This window comes from Malania oleifera, chromosome 2, assembly GCF_029873635.1.
Source record: "Malania oleifera isolate guangnan ecotype guangnan chromosome 2, ASM2987363v1, whole genome shotgun sequence".
NCBI lineage: Eukaryota > Viridiplantae > Streptophyta > Magnoliopsida > Santalales > Ximeniaceae > Malania > Malania oleifera.
The window spans coordinates 121,653,066-121,661,617 of record NC_080418.1 but is presented as its reverse complement, the minus strand read 5'-3'; positions in this window follow the sequence as shown (position 1 = coordinate 121,661,617).

Below are 8,552 nucleotides of genomic sequence, written 5' to 3'. Positions count from 1 at the left end.
TGTCGTATCTCCGTAAGGAACTTACACTTATCCTAAGTTAGTCAATGTTCTGGCATTCAGTCGGTGACAAGGTAGTTCACAATATCGGCAAACCACAGAGCGCATGACACTACAAAAAGACACTCATTAGGAAAATCATCATTTGAGGGAGAGGGAGATACTGACACATAAGGTAGCTGCAAACGAAAGAGATGGTCAGCTACAACATTTTCCACACCCTTTTTATCTCTAATAGTGATGTCAAATTCCTGACTCTAATCAACCAGGGTTTAGCATCCTTCTTTACTAACAAATATTTTAGAGCAGAGTGATCAGTAAAAATAATAACAGAAGATCCAATGACATAAAAATGAAAATTTTCTAAGGCAAATACAACAGCTAACAATTCCTTCTCAATGGTGGTATAATTTATCTGCGTATCATTCAAAGTTCGACTCGCATAATAAATGGCAGACGACTTGTTATCAATTCTTTGACCTAGAACGGTACCAAGGGCATAGTCACTAGCATCAGTCATGATTTCAAAGGGCAAGTCCTGCCGATGAGGTTGCATGATAGGCGCTATAGTCAAATGTTTCTTTAGCATTTCAAAAGCCTATTAACATTCATCAGTCCACAAGAATTCAGTCTCATTCTACAATAAAGTACATAATGGTTTAGCAATACTACTAAAACCCTGAATGAAACGCCTATAGAAGCCAGCATGACCAAGGAAAGAACGGATATCCCTAACTATCTTAGGGATAGGTAATTGGGAAATCAGTTGTACCTTGGCCCTGTTAACCTTTATACCACGCTTAGAAACCAAATGACCAAGCACTAAACCACTACTTATCATAAATTGACATTTTTCTCAATTCAAAAGCAAATTCTTTTCTTCATATCTTTTCAAAATAGCAGTCAAATTTTTCAAACAAATATCAAAGAACTTACCAAACATAGAAAAGTCATCAATAAAAATTTCACACATATTGTCTAACATATTAGAGAAAATACTCACAATGCAACGTTGGAATGTAGCAGGTGCATTGCATAGACTGAATGGCATTCTACGAAAGGCAAAAGTACCAAAGGGACAAGTGAAGGTAGTCTTCTCTTGATCCTTAAGTGCTACAATAATTTGATAATAACCAGAAAATCCATCCAAGAAATAGTAAAAAGAATTACCAGCTACCTTTTCGAGTATCTGATCAAGGAAAGGTAACGGAAATTGATCTTTTCGGCTAACCAAATTCAATTTACCATAATCAATGCGCATTCTCCATCCCATTACTTTCCTCGATGGGATCAACTCTCCATTAACATTTTCAACGACAGTCAAACCAGATTTTTTTGGAACTACCTGTGTCAGGCTTACCCATTTGTTGTCGAAGATCAGATAGATGATGTCAGCAGCTAATAATTTCAACACTTCGTTCTTTAACACCTCATTCATGGTTGGATTCAGCCTCCATTGCACATCACGAACTGGTTTAGCGTCTCCTTCCAAAAAGATGTTGTGAGTACAAATCGAAGGGTCGATACCCTTGATGTTTGCAATGATCCATCCTATCGCTCCTCAATGCTTCCTTAATGCATGCAATAACTCAGTTTCTTGTTTAAGAGTAAGGTGAGAAGAAATTACCACAGGAAATGTGTCTTTTACTAGACATAGCTGTCGCGACGTCCTAGAGCGCGGGTGCCCCGGGGTGGTGAAATTAAAATGTGTTTAAAATTTTTCAAGAAAAACAAGGAATATCGGAGTCGTCACTAACCTTTTAACATGGTTAGAACACTTAATTACTACCCCGTTAAGGGTAGAATGGGTCTACGTTACACGAGTTGGGGTCGGGAGTTCGGTTACACGAGGGGAAGATACGAGCACCCCCTACACGCCCGTTCTTACGAACGGTACCTAATTAATTTGGAATTATCCTAAGTTAATTTAACAAGTCTTTAAAATCACTCCTCTAAAGAATTTACCAATACACATGCAAAATAAATAAATAAATAAATAAATAATATAAAAATATACGTAATATATAAATATATACATATTCCCTCAGAACTAAAGGTACATGAAGGCCAAAAGCTCATACCCTCGCCTTAAAATCATAGGGATAAAATTGAAAATATGTAATAAAATACACTCCCAAATTTTGGAAATCTTCTAGTGTTTTTCTAAGTATTAAAATACTAGTTGGGAGGTTTTTGGAACTCAAAAAGAAAGTGATTTTCAAGTTTCAAAGTATTTTTCTTGGCTTTTTCTACTCATCTGATTTATATATATATATATATATATATATATATTGTTCTTTTTGCTGAATTTTGAAATAACAACAAATCAAAAATATTTTTAGAATTTTCTCCTAATTTTCTACTTTTTATAATTTGAACACGTTCCTTTCCAGTGTCATGTTTCCAAACGTGAGCTTAAGTACTCCGCTTCGACAATTAATCAGGGCATTAGAAGTAGCAAGGAATGGCCACCTAAGAATAACAAGGGTCTGATATATGGTGGAGACAGTTTGCTGCATGTCCAGTCAATGAAGTCCACGGGGTAGTAAAATTTGTCAACTTGAACCAATACATCCTCAACAACGCCCCGCGGAGCTTTTACGGATCTATTTGTCAAATGTAGCATCATAGTAGTTTTCTTCAACTCACCTAAACCTAGCTGCTTATATATCAAATATGGGAGCAAGTTCACACTGCTCCCAAAATCAAGTAAAGCTTTCCCGATACGAGATTCATGAATCATGATAGAAATAATAGGAGAACCAGGATCTCTAAGTTTCTGCAGAGTTTGACTCAATATCATCGCGCTAACTTGCTCAATCAAGAAAGCCTTTTTTCTTCACGTTCAGTTTCCTTTTAACTGTGCATAGGTCTTTTATAAATTTTGCATATGCAAGGACTTATTGTATGACATCCAAAAGTGGAATGTTGATCTTCACGTGTTTGAATATTTCTTATATCTCAGTATGATACTTATTTTTTTTACCAAATGTTAACCTCTGAGGATAGGGTACCACAGGTTGATACTCCTTAACAGTCTCATCCTCCTTATTATTTGACTTCTTTGAACTTGAGCTTGTTTCATCTGATTTTTCTTTTCCTTTATCTATCTCAGTTGTCACTTCAAGTGTTGGAGTAACTGTTTGTCGATCAGTAGGCATTTTAGGATGGGAAACTTCCTTTCCACTTCTCAAGGTGATAACTTCCTTAGCAGACTCAAAAGCATCCCTTAAAACATTATGCACCGATTTCTGTTGCTGTCGATATACCTAGGGATTAGGCCGAGGTTGTGTAGGAAATTTCCTTTTATCTAAGGTATTCAGTTTTGTGCTTATCTTATTCATGGTATCTCTCAGTTCACTGAAGGTTTGATTACTCTAATTATTGGTTGTGACGTGAAGTTGCATGAATTGTTGAAACATGTTTGCCATCTGCGTCAGGCTATCATCAGAAGATTTCTTTGAGGGAATAAGAGCTCAATTTGGTTGGAATCCCGGAGGTGCATAGCTTTGAGAAATTTGTTGTGACTGATACTACTGTTGAGGAGCTGCAATTGGGTGATATAGCGGCTATAGAGGTGGTACATAAGATTAAGGAACTTGCTAATACTGTGAGATGATGGACCAGACTAATCATTCCTCCATGAGAGGTTTGGGTGATTCCTCCATCTAGGATTATAATTGTTCGAGAACGGTTGATTCTGAGATTTGTTGACCCAATTCGCTGATCGTACTCGACCAAATCTACTCTCCTACCAAACTGGTAGTAAACGACAATCCTGAATCTTGTGGTATGAGGTCTCACAAATAAAGAAATCCTTAGCTTTCAATTTTTCTAATTCCATAACCTCTAGTTTCTTAGACAGCGCAGCAACAAGAGCCTGTAGACTAGTTTCCTCTTTGACCTCGTATCTACTGCCACCACTAATCGCTCTAAGAGATTGTACTGCTATTGGTGCCTGTTCATGTCGTGTGTTCCATTGTTGGGCACTCTCAGCTAAATAATCGAAGAATGATAGAGCCTCATCTGGTTCCTTACTGAAGAACTGCACATAGTCTGGACAAACTATTTACATATAGGGGTTAAAGCAGTATAAAAATAAGTCACTAACCTCCATGATTTGAATCCGTGGTGTGGACATATATTCATCAGGTCCTTGAATCTCTCCTAGAAAGCTTGGAACGTCTCGTCACCTCTCTGCATAAACTGACTGATCTGCTCTTGCAGGTACTGAGTTCTCTAAAAAGGAAAGAACTTATGTAAGAACTCACACTGCATTTCAGCCCAGCTAGTAATAGAGTTAGGTTATAGAGAATGAAACTAGATTTTTTCCTTATCTTTCAAAGAAAAAGGAAACAGGCAAAGTTTGATATACTCATCGATTTCAGCCCTATTAATGAAAGTGGTGTAAACCAACTCAAAATCTATCAAGTGTTGGTATGGACTCTCAGAATCCATCCCGTGAAACTGGGGTATCACAGTTAATATACCATGCTTAATGGTGAAGTTCAGTGCATCTTGTGGTAACACAATATAGGAAGGTGTAGATGTGCGTGTAGGTTGTAGAAAATCTTGAAGTGTACGTGGTGCAGGTGCAGCCACAACTTCCTCAAAGAATTGTTCAAACAGATTGCTCAAATCAATTTCAGAATCACTCATAAAAGTAATAGGAGAATAGTCAGATTTTGTGCTCTATGTATCACTACTGGTGCCAAGTGAAATTTTAAACAGTCTCTTCGAATTATCTTGGACTCGGGGCATCAAACATCAATGCAATAGCAAAAATTCACCAACACAGTAGCAAACAAGCATGATCAATTTTTTTTTTTTTTTCAATATTTTCAAAATTTTTATTTTTTTATTTGATAAAAAATCAAAAATAATTGGAAAAACACAAAGTTTGAAATTTAAACTGGCACTCCTCGGCAACAGCGCCAAAAACTTGACTCACTTGAAAAATGAGCAGCTCGAAAGCTATCCCAAGTATAAGAGTTCTGTTATGTAATATTTAGCCCAAAAGCCAAATCGTCTCCTCAGGGAACGCAATTTAATCTCAAATTTTATGTAATTCCAATCAGAAAATAAGAAACAAAAGGTATTGAACACGGTTCAGAATCGGGTTTTCTAGATTGTTTGAGATTTCTTTTGATAAATTAAATGAACATGCAATTTAAATCTTAATTCCTAACACGCACTGAATTTAATAACGAGAAACGGAAATCCTACGTTAACAACCGAACAAGAATTGAAACACGTATTGAACTTCGGAATAAAAACTAAAGATGATAACTTTCCTATGTAATTAAAACATGCAATAATAAATAAATAAATAATCAATCCAACACAAATGCGAAAGAAAAAAACCCAACTTTTACTAAAATCCAGAACTTTAATCAAGATCAAAATTTAAAAGCAAACAAGAACTTGAACAAAAATTACAACTTTAATAACTTAAACAATAACTAAACATGATAAAAATGGAAACTTCAATAAGATTAAACCTAAACTAAATTGAATTTCAACAAAGAAAATTTTAATTTTAAGGAAAACTAATAATTTAACATATATATATATATTATTTTTGTATTTTATTCTTTTTTTTTTTCAAGAACCAAATTGGACTTTAATCAATTAAATAAATAACTCAAACAATAATTAAATCTAATGCTAAATTTAATTGAGATAAAAAAAAATAAGCTTTAATAATAATAATACCCAAACAAAGATTCACAAATTTAACACTTTAACTAAAACTCAATTGAAAAATTAACAATACTCATTTAAATATTTGGCATCAGAGCATTGTTATAATGGCTTCTGAAACTTCTTCTGCAAAGTTTGATGTCATTAAATTTGATGGAATGGGAAACTTCGTGTAGAGATCCGGAAAATAAAAATAATAAGAAAAAAAAAAAGAGGAAAATGGTTTGGTAAGGACCAAATCGGTGACAGTTTTTTGGAGTGCCCCGAAAATTGTCAACGATTTTGTATTTACCGCGAGTTGGTTATAGTTGAAATGGTAAAAAGGGACGGGTTAAAACCCAAACCGTCAACAATTTTGTGAGAGGTACAGAAAACCGTCGACAGTTTTCTCAGCAGAACTGATTTTAAAGGGAAGTCCAGGGAGCTTCATTTGTAAAATAAGAAAAAAAAAATAAAATCTCTCTCTCTAAACCCTACGGCCCTAACCCCCTTCTCTCTTCATTTTCGCTCCGATTATAGCTTGTTTTGACAATCTGAAGCTACCACAAGGTTCATGAAGTGATTCTCTGCAAATTAACCTAAGCAGATCGTTGAGTTGGAGTTTCGGAGAACCACTCCAAAACCAAGGTAAGTAAGGTCTTTTTAGGGTTTAATTGTTGATTTGGAGTATATGGAGCTTAGGAGATGCTAAATGAGAAATATTCTGAGGGTTGAGTTGATAAATTTGGGGAAATGTAATTTCAGGGTTTTGAACTTCGAACACCGTAGGGCGTGGATTTAGGGTTGTCAGAAAGCTTCTCAGTAAGCCAAGTAAAGGGATAGATTAAGTCAGGTATTTTTAGAAAATTAATTATTGAATATACAGTATTTGATTCAGAAATTTATATATATGATTTAGTATAGTTTTTGGGAATATTGATGTTGAACTGAGGAAACCATGAAAACAAATTTAAAATTATTTTGTCAGCAAAATATGTTTTCTCTGGCCAGATAATTTATTACAGAATAATACTCACTTGTGTGTGACATGAGTAAAAATTTTACTGTAATTAATGATATGCCAAAATATTTTATGAATTCACAGTACAGACATGGTTTGACAACAGTCTTTAGAAAAACTATAAACAGTACAAAAATTATATTTTCAGTACATTGTGATAATTCAGCCGGCCCAGATGTTGTGATTATACAGTTGGCCCAGATGCCATGATTATACAGCCAACCCAGATGTCATGATTATACAGCTGGCCTAAATGCCGTGATTATACAGCCGTCTTAGATGCTGTGATTATACAACCAACCCCGATGCCATGATTATTCAGTCGGCCCAGATGTCGTGAATAGATTTTTATATATAATAGTTTATTTAGAAAATTATGATATGACTGATTTTATGCAGAAATATGAAATGAAATATGTTCCAATTATATATTATATGAAATGTACTATATGATATCAGAATCCCTGATGGACCATAACAGATTATAGAGCATAGTACTGTAGCTAGCTAGCCAGATCAGACAGTGTAACCCCTGTGTACCGACCCGAGAAGTGTTGCGGAGAGTAGGATGGATGGACCAGGTTGGTTTAGCTGATAGTGTAACCCCTGTGTGCCAACTCGAGAAGTGTTGCGGAGAGTAGGATGGGCGGACTAGGTAGGTAATAGCCGACAGTGCAACCACACTATTCAGAAAGTGTTGGATCGAAGGTCGATTAGCCCCGAAGTGTTGCGGAGAGTAGGATATCCATTGTGTGTTGACTCGAGAAGTATTGCGGTGAGTAGGATGGGCGGACCAAGTTGGGTGGGCAATTGTGTGTAGTTATGTTATGTTTGACTTAGCCTGGTAGGCTAGTCAGAGTTAAGTCCAGCCCACGGACCTCCAACATGCGGGGTTAGTTCATGATATATAGTTATCCATCCAGGGCATAATTTCAATAATATACAGATATAACAGATGTTTTATATGTATACAGAAATTTAGTACTATACAGTATGTTAAGTTGATTTACGAATTATTCAGAATGATATAGAACAGTATGTTATGTTTTGTACATATTTTCCTTACTTATCAGATACAGTTTATCACGAACAATATATGTTTATAACACAATAATGCTCATGTTGCCACACACTAATATTAGTCTATTTCCCTTACTGAGAGGTGTCTCACCCTAGTAATACAAACATTTCAGGAAACCCCGATAGACGAGTGGACCGAGCTCCGAGATAGAGGAAGCTGATAGTGCTACCCTGGTTAAAGGGTAAGTAGTTGATTTGAAATCGGGATGAATTTTTGGGGGTATGACCTAGGGTATTTATGGTTCTTTTTGGGATGTATATGTGCATTTTGGTTATAGTACAACTCTAGTGTTGTATATAAGGTTGAATAAATCATGGTTTCTGCTGCATAGTTGTCATGTATGTATGGACAGGTATATCCCCAGTTTCCTTTGGGGTCCAGGTTGATTAGTTTATGTTTTATGGTATCAAAGTTATTATTATTATTATGTGGGAAAAAAATGTAGCAGAGATTTTGGGGCTTTACAAATGTGGTATCAGAGCCTAGGTTGCTAAGTTCTGTAAACTTCAGTATACAACAGGAACAATACCAGAGTATAGGAATAAATTTTGGAGAGAATAGTAAATAGGGTAGATAAGGATTTTAGTAAGTCAATGCTGGGAAGTTAAGAGGAGAATTAAGGGTTTTGTTCTGCATTCTGGAAGCAGGATTTTTGTAGTGGTTTTTGTGTCTTTCCTGGGGTGACGATTTCAGGAAGGCCATGGTAAACTATTGTCGGGTTTTATTTCTAAATTATAGGATTGAATCTTAAATGTAGAATAAGGACGTCAG